The following is a 20,174-nucleotide window of genomic DNA, read 5'->3' as shown; positions in this document are numbered from 1 at the left end:
CATCAGTGTTGTGACTGAGATGGTGTTTTCCCGGCACCCAGAAACGGCTGTCAGGGGAGCTCCCTGCCCACGGCCTTCTCCAGCCCTGGGGGGGCAGGTTTGCTGACAAGGGAGACTAAGGCCTTTTGGAGTAAGGACAGGGTGGGGAGAGGGATCTGGAGGTGGCTGCCTCCTCCACGCACGCGGCTCCCACGCTCACACACTGGGCGTCCCACACATCCATTAAGAGCGCTCTAGAAAACCCATTGAGGTGAGAGCCACACTCAGCAAGGCCCTGTCACTGCAGCTCGCCCGACCCCTGGATTGCAAAGCTCACAGCCCATCTTTGGGGCCTGGGGGCGGGGGCTGTGGCTGCCCTCCAAGGAGAAGCGAGACAGAGGTGGATGCACGGATGCATGGAAGGGACAAGTCAGCTCCAGGAGCTGGGGAAGGGAAGAAGGTGCCAGCACGCTTGTGGTCGTTTGCTTAGAGAGAGGGGAGAAGGACAGGCACAGGGAGAGATGGGGAGGGATGAGGATGCAGGAGACAATCTGGCAAGCAAGGGTCGGGGGGCCTTGGAGCCTGAGCTCGACCCAGCTGCGGAATGCCTGCTGCTTGCCTGGGCCGTGGCCCCCTCCGCCTGTGGCGCTTGGGGAGCTCTGTTCTGGCTCAGCTCCAGACATCTCCAGTACCTGTCCCTTCCCCTGACCTCCTGCCGCCACAGTGGCCTCCCTTGCCCCACGGCTTGCGGATTTTGAGGCCTCAAGCCACCAGCGGCCAGGAGCTGGACTGGGTTCTCCCGGCAGTGGGGGGCTGGAGGGGACCGGAGCGGCAGGGGCGGGGTCACTCAGGGGCCACCTGGGGTGGCTCCCAGGCTCCAGTGCAGCCCCGTCAGTCGGCTGCTGAGCTGACCTTGTCACCCTGGGTCCAGAGAGAGGGCAGCCCCTCCCCCACGCGCCCAGAGCCAGCATTGGTGACACGACTCACCTTACGGTGGAGACTACTGCCTCCCCCCACTGGGGGGAAACAGGAAGCCTCCTGAGGCGGCCGCTGGCATCCCAGAGGACATGGGGATCGCTCACCTACGTGCGTCAGACCCTCTGCTGCTCTGGTGTCCACCTAGAGCCTTGGGAGACCCTCCGGGACCTCCGTGTTTAGGAGCACGGGGTGCGCAGACACACAGGGGCACACCTTTGCAGTCCGGTGGCCAGGGGCTCCCGGCTTCTCCTCCATCCAGACAAACCCTAGGTCCCAGGGGCCAGTGCTGTGCTCGCTTCCTCTGAAACACCTTCTCGAGGCTCTGAGCCCTAACATGGCTGCCCCTGGACAAAACTGGGGTCCCTGTCCCCCCTGATGCTCCACTTCCACCCTGTTGGAAACGTGGGATGTCCCCACTCAGCCCTGGAGATGGCCAGCTTGGGGAGAGACCTGACACTGTGGCCAGAGAGTGGAAGGACTCGCACCAGGCTACATGGGCCCATCAGTGGTGGGGTCGGGATTCGAACCGGCCTCCGCAGACCACAGCTCCTGGGGAAGAGCGGGTCCAGGTAGCCCAGGCCTGTGGGACAATGCTCTGTTTTGTATTTATTTCTGACCCCCACCCCTTGGCCCACCTTGGCAGGCCTCAGGGCAGACCCTCTCTTGGTCCCCCCCGCCCCCCAACAAAGCGACCTCTACTAGACATAACAAAGCGACCTCTACTAGACATGCCAAAGCGGAGGCTTCAGTCAGAGCAGGTGAAAGGGAACTCCATCTCGGCCTTTTGTTACTCAAGGAGGGAGGGTAGGGAATGGATTTGCCCTTGAATGGGGAGAGAGGGAGACAAGGGTGGGGGGCGGGGTGCTCAAGGATAGGGCAGGGGCAGACATACCTGAGACCAGACTTCTCCCTACCCTGCTAGGGCATCAAAAGGCTGGTGGTCATTTTAGTATTTAGCGTGCGCGTGCACGCACACACACACACACACACACGCTCTCACACATAACACACACTCAGATGCACTCACACGTGTCACTCCCATCTTCCCCACCACCCTCTGAGGTCCCCTCCAAGCCAGGAAGCACAGGGGGAAAAAAAAAGGGAAAAAGAAAAAGAGAGATTAGTGGGAAGAAAATCCGATTCTGGAGTTACCTTAGTTACCGGCTCTAATGACTCGTCGGGCGGGCTCAGCCACCTTCCTGCGCAAGAAGACCCTCCCTCCCAGGCCCCTCCGTCACCCCGTTAATAAGATGGGGCCCTTGTTCATGAGTTCTGCAGCAGAAAGGGAAGAATCAAGGACTTTTCAATAAGAGAGAACTCCCTGGGTGGTTTTGAATAGTTGCTTTTTGTGTGGCAGCGAGGGACTGGTCCTCTCCTCGGCGCCCTGCCCTGCCCGCCTCCCTCCGCTGCTCTGTCTGGAGCCGCCTGCTCCCAGGTCTCCAGATGGATGAGCTTGTTTCTCGGGAGCCCGGGGAGCCCGGTCCTTCATTGTTCCTGCCTTTCCCTCCTGACACCCTCAGCTTAGCCGAGGCCACAGGCAGCCTTTGCATCTCAGGAAAGCTAGAGAATCCCCAAGGTGATGCTAAAAAGGCTTAAACCTGGGGAGTGGGGCTCAGCGTGGAGCACCTGGTCCCTGTCCTGTGCCCGGGGAAACAAAGGCACGCTCCCCGCATCCCTTCCCCGGGTGCTGGGCCTGCTGGCGTCCGCCAAGCTCACGGCCATTGCTTCGGTGCCAGCAGAAGGGACGTGAATGGAGGCGAGGCTGGCCAAGGGGAGATGACGGTGGAAAAGGAGAGAGACAAGCAAATCCGTTTTATCAGACGCTGCATATCTTGGGAAAGCACATTTCAGCTCTTTTGGCTTTTGGCAAGCTGGTCCTACCCTTTAATTTTCTAATAAAAAGGAATTACGTTTGCTGAAAAGGCAGTAACCAGCTTCGTGTCAGTGTCTCTCGTAGAGACCATAATTCCCATCTTGGGTGCCTGCCGGCCCAGGGCGAGGGGGTGGACTCCTGTGGCCGAAGGTGGCACTGTACAGGGGCCAAGGGGCAGGGACACTAGGGCAGACGACAGGCAGTGCCAGGTGGCTTTGCCCTGCCCACCCTGCCCCGGGCTGCCCACCCCCAGCCCGGCCTCAAGCCATGGTTCCAGGCTCACCACCAAGGCCCCAAGACTCATAGCAGACGCTTAATAAGTATTTGTGGCATGAATGAATGCATGAATTCTTATTGCTGAGGCCTGGGGTACCTGGCAGGATGCTCGGGGGGGGGGGGGGTCGGATCTTTGTCGAATGAATGAACGAACGCATGAGTGCATGCGTGAATCCATGCTCTCCAGAGTCTGAAGTCACCTATCTGGAAGGACTTACCAACCCTGTACGGCTCCCTGCACGCACCGCCCCCCCAACCACCCCTGCCACTGAATTCACTGGAAACTTGCCAGAAATCATCTTTTTAAAAATATGTGTTTATTTATTTATTTTTAAGGATTTATTTATTTATTTATTTGACAGAAAGAGAGACACAAGCAGGGAGAGTGGGAGAGGGAGAAGCAGGCTTCCCACTGAGCAGGGAGGCCAACGCGGGGCTCGATCCCAGGGTCCTGGGACCATGACCTAACCCGAAGGCAGACGCTCAACGACTGAGCCACCCAGGTGCCCCTATTTATTTTTTTAAAGACAAAACAGAAGTGTGTAAAGTTGGAAGTTCGGGTCCCCACAGCTCCATGCTTGAATCTCTGGGGTCAGAGGCAGGTGCCCCATCCTTTAGCGCTTCCTCCTGTCACTGGGAATTCTGTGCCTTAGGTCCACTTTGGGGTTTCCTCCAGGGGGGCCGTTCGGCACGCACCGTTCTGTAGCATTGTGGGGCTCCTCAGTCAGCCCATGGCCCGCTCGTCAGCCTGGGTCACAGGAAGCACACAGTAGGGCCTTATGTAAGTGCCCTGTCTCTGCAGGGTGGACACGGGGACAGCATTTTTTGCTGTTGCAAATACCTTCATTCCAGTCCCAGTTTTAAACAAGCTCCTGTAGGCAGAATACTTACCACAGGTGGGCACGTGATAAATGGTAGCCTTTGTAATTTGGAAGGAATCTGGACTTGGTTCCATGCCCCAACCATCTCTCGTACCCCTTCTGTGTGCCAGGGACCCCCACGGTTCCAGAGGGGTGAGGAGCCCCACCCCCTGAGCAACAACATCCAGGAGCCCAGCTGCCCCGCCCCCCAGCAGCCCATCACTGTCGGCACCTGGGCACTGTCAGACTGATTTATGACCCTGGAAATGCCAGGGCATGTAGGCAAGCAGATCTCACACACAGCATCCTTTCTGGGGCTAACCCCAGTGTGGAGGTGTAGAGGCAACACCCCCCCCCCCCCCGCCGCCGCCGCTCACTGCCCCATGTCCAGCTCCCAGGCACTGTGCCACCACACTTCAGCCAGCAGATGTGGGAGCAGCCTGGGCCTCATCCGGCAGGGCACTTGGGAAGAGACACACAGAAATGCCCAGCATTCTGTCCTTGGGCCTGCCTGAATCCCAGCCCTGGGCGTGGTCATGAATCAGAACTATTAACAAGCCCCTCAGGGACCGCTGTATACCAGCCGGGACCGAGAACCAATACAAGGCGTAGTAATATCAGGGACATCTGAGGCTGGCCTGGTCCTTTCTGCAGCTGGGCAGTGGGAGAGCTGATGGGCTCAGGGTGGGGAGGGGAAGGAAGATGGAAGTGGGAACCAGTGAGGGGACCTGCAGGAGATGTTTATCCTAAGATTCTGGTTTGGGCAGTGAGACAGGTCACCTTTGTGTCCCCTACACAGTTCTTGGCATGCAGTGAATGCTTAAGAGACTTTGCCCACAGACACGAGTGACTTTGTGAATGGTGGCACTTGTGTCCGTGCTGACTTTGGGGTCCCAGTGGGACCACCAGGATCAGCCCCTCTTTCTCACTGACCACCAACTTGTCTGGGGTGGCGGGACCCAGTTGCAGTCTGGGGTATTGTGGGTTTCAGGTGCCCCATGGTTCAAATGCCAGCCCCTCTGCCCTGCACTGAGCCTCTGTTGTTTGTTCTGTAAACTGGGCAGAATCATCTTGGCCAAGGTGGCCATGAGTGGTAGCAGCCAGGGAGGCGCCCCTGCTCAGAACAGGGTCCATACCAGGTGATTTCCCCAGGGTGGCCTTGGTGTGGTTTTCATTCCAAATCACTTTTTAATTACGGAAGGAGAGACGTGATGGTTGTAAATAGAAAAGGAAGAAACGTTGGAGGTACAGGAATAGGTCAGAGTCCTTCTGCACAGAGCTTTTCTTGGAGGCCAATACTTTTCCTCGTCTAATGTGGGCCTTTGGATTGTGGGTGTGTGCGCGCGCGCGAGCATTTGTGCACACACCCACAAACACACTTAAATCTTCATAGAGCACCTACTGTGTGTGGAACCCGGAGCGTTTAGAGACGACTCAGAGCCCGGCTCTGCCTTTAGGGGGCGCTCTGGGTCCTGTTGGGGAGACTGATTGGAACCTGATAAATTAGCCTTTGAGGGGGAGCCCGCCGTATGTAAGAGGGGGTGCACAAAGGAAGGAGTTCACTGTGGGTGGCGGGGTCGGGTGAGGGGAGCAGGAAGGGCTTGACAGGGCCGTGGGGTCTGAACGGGGCCTGCACAAATGCTTGCAAGTGTTTAGGCACAGAAAAGCAGAAGGGAGCAGGAAAAGCTCTCGGGGAGAGGGAGGGAGGTGTGGTTGGGGACACGCGGGCTTTGGGATCCCGGCAGGACTGCCAGGGTCGGCCCCTCCGTGCAAAGCCACCCGTGAGAGCTTGGCGGCGGCGCGCAGCGTGTGTGTGCTGGAGACTGGCCGGGAGCGCGGGGGGCGCGGGGGGCGCGGGGCCCCGGGACGCCTGGGCCGGAGTCTCTGTTTTCTTCTGTGAGTAGTAGGAGCCGCTGCAGGGTTTTAAGCAGGGAAGTGACCTGGTCCGGCGTGTGTATTTGAAAGAGGTGTCCGTCCAGCAGAGCTTGCAGGAGGCTGAGGGGGCCAGGGAGCCCCCCCCCCCCGCCCGGGGAGGCTCGTGCGGTGGTCCGGGGCGCCGCCGAGCACCGCTGGTGGCCGGGACGTGGCCGGAGGGGAGGGCGGGCCCGGCGGCGGGGGCGGGAGCGGCTGTGCCGGCGGCGATTGGACGCGGGCGGGGGGGGCGGGGTCTGGGGCGAGGACCGGGAATGGACGCCGTGCGGCTCCTGACGTGGGCGGGCGCGACGTGGGGCGGCCGGGCCTGCGGCGCCTTCCTCCCCGGCCCGGGTGGGCTCCCAGCCCCGGGGAGCGCCCGGCCCTCAGGCCCCCCGTCCCCCCTTTCCGGGCAGCATGCCCTCCACCAGCACCTGGCAGACGCGCGCTGCCGACAGCAGCGGGCGGAGGCCTTTGTGCTTTCCAAGTCCTCCTCCAGGGACGCGGGTGATGACCAAGCCGGCAGATGCCCCGCTGGTGCCACTGTCGCCACCCACCACCCTCTGACGCTCAGCTGCTCCCCAGAAAGAAAGACCTTGTCACAAAGGGAGGGAGGGCGAGGACGCGCTTCCGCGACGCAGCCCATCTGGGAGCCGACGTTATTTTCCTGATTCTAGGAAACATCTGTTCATGCCTCTCCTTTCAGAGAGAGGCGGGCAGCCGACCCAGGACGAGGGAAGCCGCTGGGCTTGTCCCTGGCGCTGGGCAACAGGGTGGAGGACGTGGCTGAGCCCAGGACCCCGTCCTAAGAGGTTTAAAACAAGCCACCACCGTTCTCTGCCCGATTTCCCCCCACCTGCTGCCACCTGGCCTGCCCGCCTGCTTCTGTCCCTCTGTGCACTTCTGGTCAGGTGCTTCCACCAGCCCCTAGGTGCCCGTGGCTGTCACTGCCTCCCCTCAAGTACAGGGGCTCCTGGGGCAAAAACTGTGGCCTCCCCCAGAGTGCCATATGTGTTTATCGAGGGACCCTTTCATTATTTCTCACACACACAAGCCATGTTTTTGAAAGATACGGCTGCCAAACAAACTGCATTTATTACATAATGATTAATTCATTGCCCCCATTTCTTATTAATCAAAGACATCCATAACTGCCTATCCGAGCTTTGGGTGGGGGAGATAGCCAGCAGGGCCTCGAGCTGACAGCCTTCTGGCCCAGAGCAGGGGCACTGCTAGATTTGTGTCGCTGAGGCCTCGTTTGGGTAAATGCACGATACCCCTGAGGTTTCTAGAAGAAATAGAGACAGCTCATGGACCCCCCACACATCGCCTCTCCGAGCCCCTGGGGCCACCTGGGATGTTTTATCACCCCCTCTCCAGCCAGCTCTGAGCGCAGGCTGGCTGCTTGGCACTTGGCCACTGGCTGACCGACGGCTTGGCAGAGGATGAGGGAAAGGGAGTAGGCTTGTCCCCATCCCTGGAAGCGGCCATTAGTGGCAGCCCGGGAAGGAGATGGGAGCCTGGGTTGAGGTCAGGACTGCTCTGGGCAGAGTTGGAGGGCAGCTGACAGAGCACTGTCAGGGCAAGCCGGTCCTGGGCACAGAGGCTGAGAATCTTGGGGTTCCCGGGCATTTGAGGCGCTATCCTCTCACCTCCCAGGGGCAGATCAAGCTTGTGTTTTTAGCTCTTGGGATACATGAGGAGTCTGAGGTTGGGCCAGTGCCATCCACCCCTTCTTTATCCTCTCATCCGACACCGACCGTATGGCCTGGCATCCACCACGAATGTCCCTGACCTCACGGTGTTCACAGTCTAGTGGGGATACATGCAGATGCCCAAATAAGTCATTGCTGTCTCGTGTGGTGTCAAGCCACGGGTTGCCCAGGAAGGTAGGGACCAAATGAGAAGGCACCTAACCTAAACCGGGCTTTGTGGTCAGGGAAGCCTTCCCGGAAGAGGTGCTATTGCTAAGTGCCGTTGGTTAAGGTTTTTTTTGTTTTTTGGTCTGCTTTTTAAATAACTGCTTTGTGCCACATGCCATTAGGTGCTTTTCACATACGTTGTCGTGTTTAATTTGCACCAACAACCCTGTGAGGTAGGAAATAGCTTCCGCATGTTCTCGATGAGTAAGCTAAGTATCAGAGGGGAGGTTGCTTGGCCAACTCACTCAGCCAGGATTAGAACTCCAAGTGGTTCTTAAAAGATGACAGAAAAGAAGTTAGGGGATGGGGGGTGAGTCTGGCATGCCTGGCAGAAGCAACAGCAAGTGCAAAACCATGGCAGTGGGAGCTGCTGGGGCATGAAGGTGTGTAATGCTAGAGTAAGCAGAGGGGGACTTGAGTCGTGGAGAGCCTTCAGTACTGGAGAGGAGAGCTAGGGAGCCACAGCAGGTATGTGAGTTGGGGCGATGTCCCACGGCAAGGGGCTCCAGTGGTCTCACCGGAGGCTCCAGCTCCGAGGGAAACCTCCCCTGCCTGCACCCCCCTGCCTGCCTGTCTCCTTTTAGTTACCTGGCGACAGGCTTACGTCCCAGATCTGGTATGTCTTTTCCTGCTTCTGACCTCAGGAGACAGCAGTCAGGCTGGCATCAAGCATCAGGGAAATGCCCAACACATCAGCCCCCCGGGGGCCTCCTGGACCTCTCCACAAATCCTGCAATGCCCATCTCAACTGTCCCTGTCCATAAAGAGATTGAATGGCGGCCAGCATCTGCCCGTCGGCAGAGAGTTCCCGCTCTTAGCACCAGCTTGCTGAGCTGCCTCCAGGGACGGTCCTGCCCGCCTCCCCAGAGAGTCAGCACTTCCTCTGCTGCCTAATGGCTCTCCCGGCTGGAGATGATCCTTGATATTTAGCCCTCGTGGCAAGAGCCTTAATAGCAGCAACTCTCCCTCCCTGCTCCTGCCTCCTGAGACCCAGAGACAGCCCTGCTCACCTTCTGAGCTGACCACCCTCTCCCTGCCCCCCAGGCATCAGGCAGAGGCCTTTCTGCCCACTTTGGGTAATATCCGGAATGAACAAGCACCCAGCAGCACCTTGCCTGTGGGGTTTTCTCCTCCGAGATCTGATCCAGAGATGCCCTGTGAGGGAGTGTTATTAGTTATTAGTGTGGCCTCCATTTTAAAGATGAGAATACTGAGGCTCAGAAGGGAGCCACGATGATGACAGATCACTTGGGCCTCATCTTTCCTCCTCTTGGTTCCAGGAAATGGCCCGTGTTCCCTCAAACCCACAGGACCTTCACCACTACTGGTCTCTCTACCTGGAGTTCTATCTAGACTCCCTCCTCTCTCTTTTAGATCCCATCTCGGGGAAGCCTCCATGTCCCAGTACCCCTGCCCTTAGTATTTACTAAGGACGGACTTCCTCTGCACAACGAGTAGGCTCCACAAGGGCAGCACTCACCCCCTCTGCATCCCTAGCACCCAATATGGGACATACAAGCCCTCAAAAATATTTATTGAAGGAGTAAATGAGCAAATGGGTAAGTGAATCCGTGTGCTAGTTAGGATAAGGCTAGTTGAGTAACAGACAAACCCTAACATTTCTAGTTTATTCTCCGTGCGTGAAGGTAGCGAGAATTTCTGGTTGGTGGATGGTTTCCTCCATGGGGTGAGAGCTCTTAGCCTTCCCCTGTGACCTCACCACGGTCCTCACGCCTGGAATGGGTGTATCACTCCTACTCACATTCCATTGGCTAGAATTCAAGCCATGTGACCACGCCCAGTTGCAAGGGAGGCTGGGAAATGTAGTCCAGCTGTGGCTCTGCGGCAGGATGTCGGTTTTGTCGAATCCAAAGCTTCCCGTTAGGGTTACTCTTTAACCACCAGAGCCAACCTTTACTGAGTCCTTACCGTGGTCGTAAGCGCTTTTCTCACGTTGGCTCATTTCGTTTGCATAACAGCCCTGCCAGGCGGGCATTATTACTGTCCCTGTTCACAAATGAGGCAGCTGGGGTTTAAGTGCTCTGTGAAGGGGCAGAGTGGATTCAAGGACCCTGCCTTGCTTCCTTCAAGTCTACCTGTCAGAAGTCCCTCCGAGAAACACACCACCGGTGTCCAGGGGAGACTCTCATTCCCAAGCCTTTCCACAGGCTTGGGCACACAGCAGGAAGGCACACACGTGGCGACCAACTCTTGGCTGCCCACTCTGGGTTTTGTCTCCCAGCCCCTTATGAATTGCAGGTGCTCTCCTGCTGGCCTTTCTGCCACTTAGCAGCAGTCCCCTGCCTCTCACCCCGTGCACAGAAAGGACAAATACCCCTGGTGGGAGAGCTGCAGGGGGACGTTGGTCAGTGCTATGATCCGGTCTGTTTGGAGGATAGCTCTGGGGAGTGGCATCCTCCCAAGCCAGGGAGCCCAGGCTTCCCGGAGGAGGTGACATCTGATTGTCCCTTGAAGGCAAAGGTGGTAGTTTGTCAGATTGAGAGATGGGAAGGGCATTCCAGGCAGAGGTAACAGCTTATGCAAAGGCTGAGGGAGTCTGGCTTCTTGGCTCCTGTCTCTGCCTTCCCCTCTAGAGCCAGGTTTGTTACCCAGACCAGTGACCCAGGTCCTTCCAACCAGTGCTGAAGAGGAAATGTCTCCTAGTCTGTGGAGGAGGAGAGGAGGCATGGGAAGAGAAGAAGAGGAAGGAGGAGGAGAGGGGACACCATGAAAGGAAGAAGGTGAGGAGCAAATAATTGACTAGGCTGAACACCTGCTGAGGCCCTGAGGGGGCCTGGATCTTTTTGCTGTCACCTCAGGCCTTGCCTCCTCTTCTCCCCTTGGTTTAACTCAGCTATTGGACACAGTAGCCTCCTTATTCTCCATCATGCACACTGATGCCTCAGGGCCTTTGCACTGGCTGTTTGCTCAGGCTCTGACTCCAATGCTCTCACCACAGATAGCCATGCGGCTGATTTCCTCTCCCCTTTAGCCTTACCTCAGATGTCACCTCTTAACAAGACCTACCAGATCATCCTATTTAAAACTACAAACCATCTCCCCCACATTCCACTCTCCTTACTCTGTTTTCTCCAAAGCACTTAGTCACCTTCTAATGTCCTGTACACTTTACATATTTGTTTTTGCTTGTTGGCTGCCTCCCTTTCCCCATCTCCCTACGGTATAATCCTACCCCAGGGCCGGATTGTTTTTTAAGTAAACTCTACCCCCAACGTGGGGCCGGAACTCACTACCCCAAGATAAAGATCGCATACTCCACCGACGGCGCCAGTCAGGTGCCCCCGGATTTTTTGTTTTTAATCTGTCTTGTTCAGTAGTGGATCTCTAGCCCCTGAACACAGTTGGTGCTCAATAACTGTTGAAATTAACGAGTGAGTTCAGCCCTGGGCAAACTGTGACCCCATTTCAATGACGAAGGAATGGAGGCCCGGGGTCTCGCGGCCACGTGGTGGGGGGCGGCCCAGCGTAGTGCGGGAGGGATATCTGCCCATCTCTAGCATCCTGCTCTCATTGTCGGAGGGCCGGTCCCACGGCAGGGCGCGGGGCGGCGCGAGGGCGCAGGTAGTCATGGTTACAGCGCCAGATACGCCTTGTATTTCCTGCCTTTTGTGTTCGCACGAGCCCCAGCCCCCAACCCGGGCCGGCGTCCCTGATTAGCCGTCACGCTGCGGAGGGGCGGGGCGGCCCCAGCAGCCCCGCCCGGCCCCGGAAATGGGCGGGGCTAACCCGTGTGGGCGGGGCACCGGGGCGAGGCGTGTCGCTCCTCAGGCGCGCGCGGCCCGTGATTAACAAGCCGGCGCGGCCGCGCGCGGCTGAAAAAGGGCGGGGCTTCCGGAACAGCAGCCCTGGGAGCTTGGTTTGGGGGGGTGAGTGCGCCATGATGGCGGCCCCCGACAAAGGGCGTCTGGTGCCCGCGGCTCTGCCTCTTGTAGTTTTCTCTGGCCCCCCGGGGTCTTGAGAGTGAGAGGCCCGAGTGGGCCAGCACTTGGTGGTCCACCCCCGCTGACCTGTCCCTAGTGGCCAACCTGCCCCAGGGGCTGACCATCATACTTACGCGCCGGCCTCTGCCGCCCCTTCCCACCGTAGAGCCTTCGCACCCCATTCTCTGTTCCTGGGCACTCTACTTCCCTTTCCCTGGCCCATTCCTCACTCCTCTTCGGGAAGCTTTCCACGTAGACCACTTGCCCTGTTCTGCTTAACAGCTCGTCCCCCTTGCAACTGTACCTTTATTTGCGCCTCCTCCTCCCGCACCAGAGTGCCATGGGGTGGGGGAGGGGGGCTGCCTGCGGTCTGGCACACAGTAGGTGCTCAATTTGTATTGTTGAATGAATCCATTCACCAGGCTGCCCCGGAGGCCTCCTTGGCAGGCCCAGTGCTGGATGCTGGGACTTGGGAGAAAGGGAGACAGATGCTCCTTCACTCCCAGACACAGAAGAGCTTGTGTCCAAGGCCCGGCCATGGGGTGAGTGTCTGGCCTGGACTCCAGGCCAGAGGAGCCTGGTTTGGTGTGTGCCCCTGGTGAATGGCCCACTGTGTTGGCCAGATGGGGAGCCCTGGGGCTGGCCCTAGCAGGCAGGCATGAAACAGAAATGAGCTGGTGAGGGCTGCTCAGCACACGTTCGGGTTGGGGCCAGAGACTCCTGGGACGCCCAGCCATCTGACTTCTGCTTTGTGGACCACTCACCGCGCCCTTCCCTGGCTTGATGGGATGGGTTGACATAACCTCCACAGCTCTACCCCCATGGCACTCCGACAGCGAAAAGGGAGCTGAAGTCATGAAATTATCCGTGGATATCCTTTTTGGGGTTTTGATGGACTTTGCGGTATATACGTTGTTCCCCACCAACACCAAAAGAAAAAATACGGCATACAGCAGAGCCAACAACAAGATAGTATTAAATCAGAGCTTCAGCAGCTTGGGAGTTTGTATCAGGGGCAAGTTCATTTACATATCTTAAGGGGTGGGGCCCAGGAATCATCGCTTTTTCAAGCCTGTGTGGTTTTGATGCTCAGAATCTTAAATCCAGGGGCGCCTGGGTGGCTCAGTCACTTAAGCGTCTGACTCTTGATTTCGGCTCTTGATTCCTGATCTCAGGGTTGGCCTCTGACCTGGGTGTGGCGTGGAACCTGCTTAAGATTCTCTCTCTCTCTTCTCTCTCTGTCCCTCTTCCTCGACCCCTGCCCCCTCCAAAAAAAGATGAAATCCTTAAAAAAAAAAAAAAAAAAAGAATCTTAAGTCCAGTTTTTGAGAAATGGAATGGCAAGTGTTTGTGTCCCTGAACACATTCAAACCCCTCCCCAGGCTCTAGCGAGACCCCTCTACCACTCTTTATCCTGGACCCTGGGCCCAGCTTCAAGTCTAGACTCCACGAACTCTAAACCCTTTGGAAATTGGAAAAAAAGTTCTGCATTGTCTTCAGAAAAAAGTGTGCCTGTGCACCCACATACACACACACTTTGCATTTGATTTCAGGAAGTTCTCACATCTGGCTTGAGTGGTCTGAAAAGCAGGAGAGACCTGTTTGGGGAAAGGCCTCCATGATGACACCTGAACTTAGGGCCAAAGGGCACAGTTGTATGGGTTGTACATTGCACAAGGGTTCCTGGCAGAAATCCAGCCTGCACTCCACTAGCTAAGCTGTGCAGCCTGGCACCTGGGGTGTCTTTCCCTATTTTGTACAAAGGCACCATATAGCATGCCCTAACCCCCATCTTTGCTTGCCCTCTTGCCTCGCATGACAACTCAGGTTAGTGGCACTAATGAAGTTACAGAAATTATGCACATCCTTGCTGACTAGAAGACCTTCCAGAAACCCCATTATAAAAGCCACAGCAAATGACCCAGCAGCCCTCACCCACTAACACTTGGTTCCTGGTGCTTCTAGAATCCTGGGCTTTTACTGGGCAGTGGTTGGGAGCTGCCCACAAGCTTCACTTGGGATAGGAAAATGGTCAGGGCAGCTGGGCCTGTGTCTCAGCAGAGAGTGGGGAGGAGAATAGTAGGTAGGGGAGCACCTAGCATGTAAATATTCACCCAGTTGACACTGAGGGACTCATTGGGTCCATTCTATACATCAGGAAGACTGAGGCTCTGAGGAAGGTGGTCTTTGAGGGTGGAGAAGATCTACCTATCTGGGGAGACTGGATGAACGAAAGCTCTGGAGTAGGCCAGAAAGGAGGCCAAGGAGGGGGAGAGGAAGTCACTCAGGCCCTGCCCGACCACACCTCACACCCTGCAGCTGGCCTTCTGGAAGCCTTCCCTGACCTTTGGACTGGTTAGAGGCCTCCTCTGGGCTCGCACAGCCCGGGCTTTTCTGTCACAAGTGCTGCCACCCTGGTTTGGCAGGCCTGTTTATGCACTGTCTCCGCAGCAGCCTGGCAGCACCCCAGCGCTGAACTGAGAGCCCTAGACACAGGGCCTTGGCACACGGTGTAAAATGCAGCTTTGCTGAATGAACGAGTGATAAGTGGCTGATGAAGTGGGCTCAGGGCTCCTAGCAGCTTGGCTTCATGACCACCATAGGAGAAGGCCTGGCAAGCAGGGTTGGTGAGGGCGGCAAGATGGGGAGGCCTGGGGTGGGAGCAGCTGGAGCAGGAAGGAGAGGCTCAGACCTGGGGTTACACAGGCCAAGGGGAGCATCGGGCCCGGAGCCGACTGCAAGGGTGAGTTGGCATTTCCTGTTTGCCCAGGTCCCAGCGGCCACCCTCAGTGACCTCCCATCCCGGCTCAGCCTGCCGGAGGGCAGCAGAGCCCAGACCAGGAAGCTCGGGGAGGCCAGAGGCTGCCACACCCCTGAAGCAGAGCTCTCCACGCCGGGGTCCTCTCTCGTGGAGACCCTTAGACCCTCCCCACCTACGGGCTGCACACAGCCTTCTCAGGGATCCCTGCCCTCTGGGGACTGAAGATGTTGGGGGTCCATGATTGCTTAAGGCCCCCTCCGCAGGCAGCACTCTCAGTCACCATCAGTCAGGGTCCCCACCAACAGGGGTGCTTTCCTGAGCTAGGAAAGGGGGCATGCGCGCGCGCACACACACACCATCTCTTCTTCCCTGCTCATCTCGCCTAGCCTGGGCCTAGCCATGCCCTCCCCGAGCCCTTCACCCGCAGATAGGACTGAGTCACTTCGTGGCTCTCTGAACAAAGCCCAGCTCCTAATCTGGCACCTGGCACTCCGCAGTCCCCCCCCAGCCTCTCTTGCAGATAATAATCAGTGTGACTCTTGGGGTGCCCTCCAGCTGGAGACCATGTCCCATTCCTCCGTGTCCCCAGCATGTGCCCCACAGGGCCTGGCTCAGACGAGGGCCTTAGAGTATTTGGTGAGTGAGTGATACTCAGTTCCTGCAGGGGCTCACTTCCTGGAGGAGTGGGACAGGGGGTGGGGTCTGGCAAGGCAGACCTCCCAGGAGGTCTCCTCACCTCCGGGGAGAAGCCTCTGCCCTGGGGCTCAGCCACCCTGTCAGCCCCGGGGAGCCCTCCATGCCCCCAGTCCTTGCCTGAGTCCCAGCCACTCTGGAGGGTCAGGAGGGCCAGGGCTGCCTCCATTTGGGGTGTGCGTGATTAAGAGCCTGTGGGTAGGTCTGTGTGTCCTGGCTCCCCTTGGGATGGGAGCTGCAGGGTCCCCACTTGAGGGCACTCTGGAGTCTAGGACACTTAAGAGCCCAGTGCAGGCACTGGAATGGGGGGTGCCGGGGTTGCCTGGGTGCAGCAGGAGTGAATGAGTGAGGGGATGAAGCCCGTGACTGTACCCATGCCCTCACACCCTGCCGCTGAGCCCCATGCCCTCAGGCCGGCCCTGGTTTCTGGGAGGGCTCAGGGAGGGCTCCACGCAACACACAGAGGCAGTGTTCATTCCTTCCTTCCTTCCTTTATGCATTCAGCTCAGCGCCTGGCGAGCACCTGCTGTATGCCAGGCTGTTCCAGGTGCTAAGGGCACAGTGGTGGTCAGCACATACAAAAGCCCTTGTCTGTGAAGCGGATGTGTGAATGGGGGACCCTGAAAAAAGCAGGTGAGCCAGTCAGTGATGAAGCAGGGATGTGGGATGGGCGGCCGGGGACAGGGGGCTGCTGTAGACTCGGTCAGAGCGGGCCTCTCTCTCTCTGGGGTGAGGGGCTTAGCCAGCAAGGATGGTGTTCTGGTCACGGTTATGGTCACTGTTATTAACAGCTCTGCAGAGTTTGTGGGCCCTCACGCGCTGCCCCAAGAGGGTGTCTGTGGGGGATGGGGTGTCGCTCTCCTCCTATGGGCCCCATGGCTACTGGTGGGTCCGTACCAGGCCTGTGCCGAACGCAGGGCAGTGGATCCCTGCAGGGGGAAATGGAGGCCAGGGAGGGGCAGGGTTCTCCCGTCTGCTTGGAGTGGTGGTCGTGCGGGCTCCTGCATGCATTCAGGGCCTGAGGAATGAGACAGGAATGAGCCCAGACACACCCCCATTTGTAAGTGGGAGATGATGTGACTTTTGGGGACAGAGCTGTGGAGGTGAGGGGGTGTCATCTGGGTGTTGGGACCCCCCCCAGGCCCAGTTTCTCTGGCCCAAAGACTGGGGTCTTGGGGATCCAGGGAGGAGAGAGCCCATCCGGCTGCTGACTCAGGGAAGATTTCCTAGCCTGGGGTAAGAGGCCGGGGAGGGTTGGAAGAGGCGGGAGAGAATCCCAGATGAAAAGAGCATCGTGGGCAAAGGCTTGGTAGGAAAGCCCAAAGGGAAGGCACCCGCTCTCAAACCAGCTCAGTTTGGGGTCACCTCCGCAGGGGAGCGGCTTCGCCACACGTGGGGGTGGCCCGAGCCCATGCTCGGGTGTGCGGGGGGGGCGTGTGTACAGGGGACCCAGCGGCCACCGTGGGGCCGGGCCTCCTGCATCCAGGATGGCGCCCCACGCCCTTGCCCCCCCACTCTCCCCCCCCCCAGCCCCTCAGGCTCTGAGGAGCCCAGCCAACGGCCCTGCTTCCTGCCCAGCCGCGCCGCCTGCTCTCCAAGGGAGGATATTTTTCCCCCGACTCAACAACAGCCACCACTGGCAGCTAAGCAGAAGGGAAGTTGCGACTTGCATTTTGCCTTCCGAGCGCCTGTAATCAGCCCCACACAGCCCCCGCCACAGGCGCCCATCAGCACCGCTTCCGGAGACTACTCGAGATACACACCTGCTCGCACTAAAAGGAGAAGCCGTAATCCATCAAAACAACCCCGGGCGCGGGGCGGGAGGGGCCGAGACTTAGTTTCTCCTCCCGTTGGACCCGGGCGGCGTCGGGCATCCGGATCACGTGGCTCCGTGGCTTCTCCCCTCTGGCCTCAGTTTCCCTCCTGGTCTGTCAAACGTGGCGGGGTGGGGTGGGCACGAGCTCCCAGCTCACGCCTCTGGGCCTCCTCCCTCGCCCCCACCCTCATCTCTTCCTTTCCAGAGACATTATAAATCAAACGGCTTAGAACGTAAGGCATCAAAAATTCTGAAACCTTCATCTATTATTAACGCTGACAGTAAATTCCCCCTCCGAGCGTTTTACATAGCAACTGTTACCAAGACTCGCTGGTGGAGATGCCGCTCCAGCCCAACGCATCCCACAGCTCCGGGCAGGATGGCGGCCTCACCCCAGCCTCTACCCGACCGGCCGCCACCTGGGCACCAGCCAGCGGCTCCCCCAGGGGGAGGGGGGAGCCCTTGGCAGGGGAAACAGTTGGTTTCCGGCTGAAAGGGGGTCCGGGCTGCTCTTGGGGAGCCCTGCGGAGGGGCCCGGCAAGCCTTAGCTCTTGCCCAGGCGGAGAGAAGGGGGGGCCCCCAAGGCCCTTCGAAGGCAGCCCGAGCCTCCCCTCCCTGCCACCCTGGTGAAGTGCACCCAGCGAGATGGAGGACGGGAAAAGGCTTCGTAAACTGTAAAGGGCCGTGCAGATGTTGTTTACCAACTCACCCACCTGTCAGCGAGACGCTCCTGAGTGCCTATTTGTCTGCAGGCGGTATCTGGGCACCGGGGATTTAAAACAAAGACAAAAGGCCCAGTCCCCGTCGCGTCCGGTTTGGTAGGAGACAGACTTGTCAACCCCTAATTGCATTGAGTGTGATAATCAATGTGTGTTTGAAGAGCAGGAACGGGAGGGGCAACTCACCAGATCTGGGGGACGGTAAGGGATTAGGAAGGGCTCTTCCCAGGAGCCCGCACCTGGGCAGGGTTCTGAAGGAGGAATAGGGGTGGGTCCGCCTGTTTTGGAGACAGGGACTAACATATGCAAAGGCCCGGGGGCATGAAGCAGACCCATTGGCCGGTGGATTATAAGCTGGCCTGTTTTAGTGGAGAAGAGGACCTGGGGGTGGGACCAGGGGCCAGAGGGTACAAGACCGTGGATACAAAGTTCAGAGTGGGGGTGGTTATTTCAGGACACTGGGGAGCTATGGAAGATTTTAGACTAGGGAGGAACAAAGTCGGATCTGGGCCTGCAGAAGAGCCATAGATGTCGTCTGTCTGGTTCCAGTTTAGGGACGCTGGGGTGGGTGAATCGCGACCATCTGCAGGTGCTGCCGTTAGCAGCCTCGTCGTCGTCCTGGAGAGGGGAGACCACTTGCCAGGCATGAAGCAGAGGCCCCTCTGTGCAAGCTGTTATGAGGCACTTACTGTATACCCAGCCCCGTGTTGGGCCTGCGGTCTCTGCCATGGGGAACTCATCACGGTGGTGGTGGGGGGGGGTGGGCAGATCAGTACAGACTCCACAAGGGAAGCCAAGAGTGTATGGGGTGTAAGGCCTCTGCTCGTGGGGCTGGCCAGGGCCCGGTGAGGGTCTGGGGGATTACCTGGAGAAGCGCAAGCCCCCCGGGCAGGGGGCCTACAGGGTGCTTCCCACAAGTTCTCTCACTTGCTCTGTGGTGCTCCAGAAAGCGGGACACAAACGGGGACGCAGACTTCGGCCCAGCCAAGAGGAGGCGTTGATTGGCAGAGTTCCCCCCTAGTGACGAATAATATACGTTCATTGTGGAAAATTCAGCAAGAGGCTCAGGAAAATAAGGCTCCCCTGGGACCTCTACCACCTGCCGATGGCCGGGTCACATTTTGGGCCCAGTTGCTCCAGAACCAGGCAGTTATAGATTTTTTTTTAAAGACAGAAGTGGCATCATAGTCTTGCTGCATCCCTGTGGTGACCTGCTTTTCTCACTTAGTGCATTGGGAATAGTTCTCCATGTCCTCACATACCCAGGGGTGAAGGTTGCCAAGAGCTGAGACACCCGGAGGGGACCCGGCTGACCTAGAATGTCCGGTGCTTGTTTCGGGGGCAGAAGCCTCAGCTGTCCGGCTGTTGCACCCAGCACCCAGCACCCAGCACCCAGCACAGAGGTTAGCACCCAGTAGGTGCTGACTGAAGAATTCTAGAAAGAGGTGAGCACTCCATCCCCAAAGGTGAGTGAGCAGAAGTTGGGGGGAGCCCACAGGGATGCTGCGATTTAGCTCTGGGGTTAAACTGAGTCTGGGGGTGAGATCTGTGCTTACTAAGGGCTCCCACTGATTACGGTAGAGGGGGTAGGGTGTTCAGGGAGGGCATCCTGGAGGAGGCGGCCTGTGGACCATTACAGAAGGGAAGGAAACGCCTAACGGTCCATTCACTCACCTCACAGACATTTGCTAAGGGCTCCCTCCTGGTCAGAACCCTGTGTGGGCAGGCCTGGGGATCTTGACAAGGTTCTGCCGCGACAGTGCTGCCAGGTTTGGGGGAGAGACGGACGAGTGCCCAGGACATGTGGGGGTATGTTCAACACTATGGTGATCAAAAGGTAGACAGTGAGGGCCCAGCGACCCTGAGGAAAGCTTCAGAAACCAGAGATCCAGAGGAGGCTTGGCATCAAGGCCAGAGTCACCCAGACTATACCCAAAAGTTTGGCTCAGTCCAGTACCCCTTGGCCTTTTGGGAGCTTCTGGGTGCTGGGGGTTGATGGCAGCTCAGTTGGAGCCCTGGCCCCAGGTTTCGCTGCTTTGGAGAGGGGCCCCTGCAGCCCATTGCCCACTCCCAGAGCCCCCACCCAGAAGCCAGATAGCTTCTCAGAGCCAGAGTTGGAAACCAGCTGTGTGGCCGGGGGCAGATCCCTTAACCTCTCTGAGCCTTGGTTTCCTCAGCTGCCAAATGGTGGCACGATCCACCCAGCCCCAGCCGCCCAGGGCCACACCAAGAAAGGCCCCAGGGAGAAGCCCTCACCTCCCAGAATTTGGGGATTGGCTTATGGGAGGAGCAGTTTGTCCACAAGGTATGGCTGTGGGTAGATGGCAAGAGGAGCCTGGGAAGGAGCCCCAACAGATGGCCCCATCCCCAGAGCCCCTGGAGCGTCCTCGAACCGTGTGCTTGGATGGCAGTGGCCCATGGCAGTGAAACAGCCCGTGTCTTGGA

At 58.2% G+C, this 20,174-nt stretch overlaps 1 protein-coding gene across 2 annotated transcripts in view; it reads left to right on the top strand.

Annotated features, from left to right (window-relative positions):
• Nucleotides 1-20,174, top strand: part of RAI1 (retinoic acid induced 1) — a 116,345-nt gene that overhangs the window by 53,188 nt on the left and 42,983 nt on the right. The window contains exon 3 of one of the 2 annotated variants that reach the window (XM_064582218.1): nucleotides 18,996-19,174. The exons of the other annotated variant lie outside the window; for it this stretch is intronic. The gene's annotated coding sequence lies outside the window, so the exon portion shown is untranslated. The remainder of the gene's footprint in view (nucleotides 1-18,995; nucleotides 19,175-20,174) is intronic. 2 annotated transcript variants of the gene reach the window in all.

Source organism: Mirounga angustirostris, unplaced genomic scaffold (genome assembly GCF_029215605.1).
Source record: "Mirounga angustirostris isolate CCGP_5_RB_7025 unplaced genomic scaffold, mMirAng1.0.hap1 SCAF_17, whole genome shotgun sequence".
NCBI lineage: Eukaryota > Metazoa > Chordata > Mammalia > Carnivora > Phocidae > Mirounga > Mirounga angustirostris.
The sequence above is the reverse complement of the archived record's forward strand: the minus strand, read 5'-3'. Positions and strand labels throughout refer to the sequence as shown.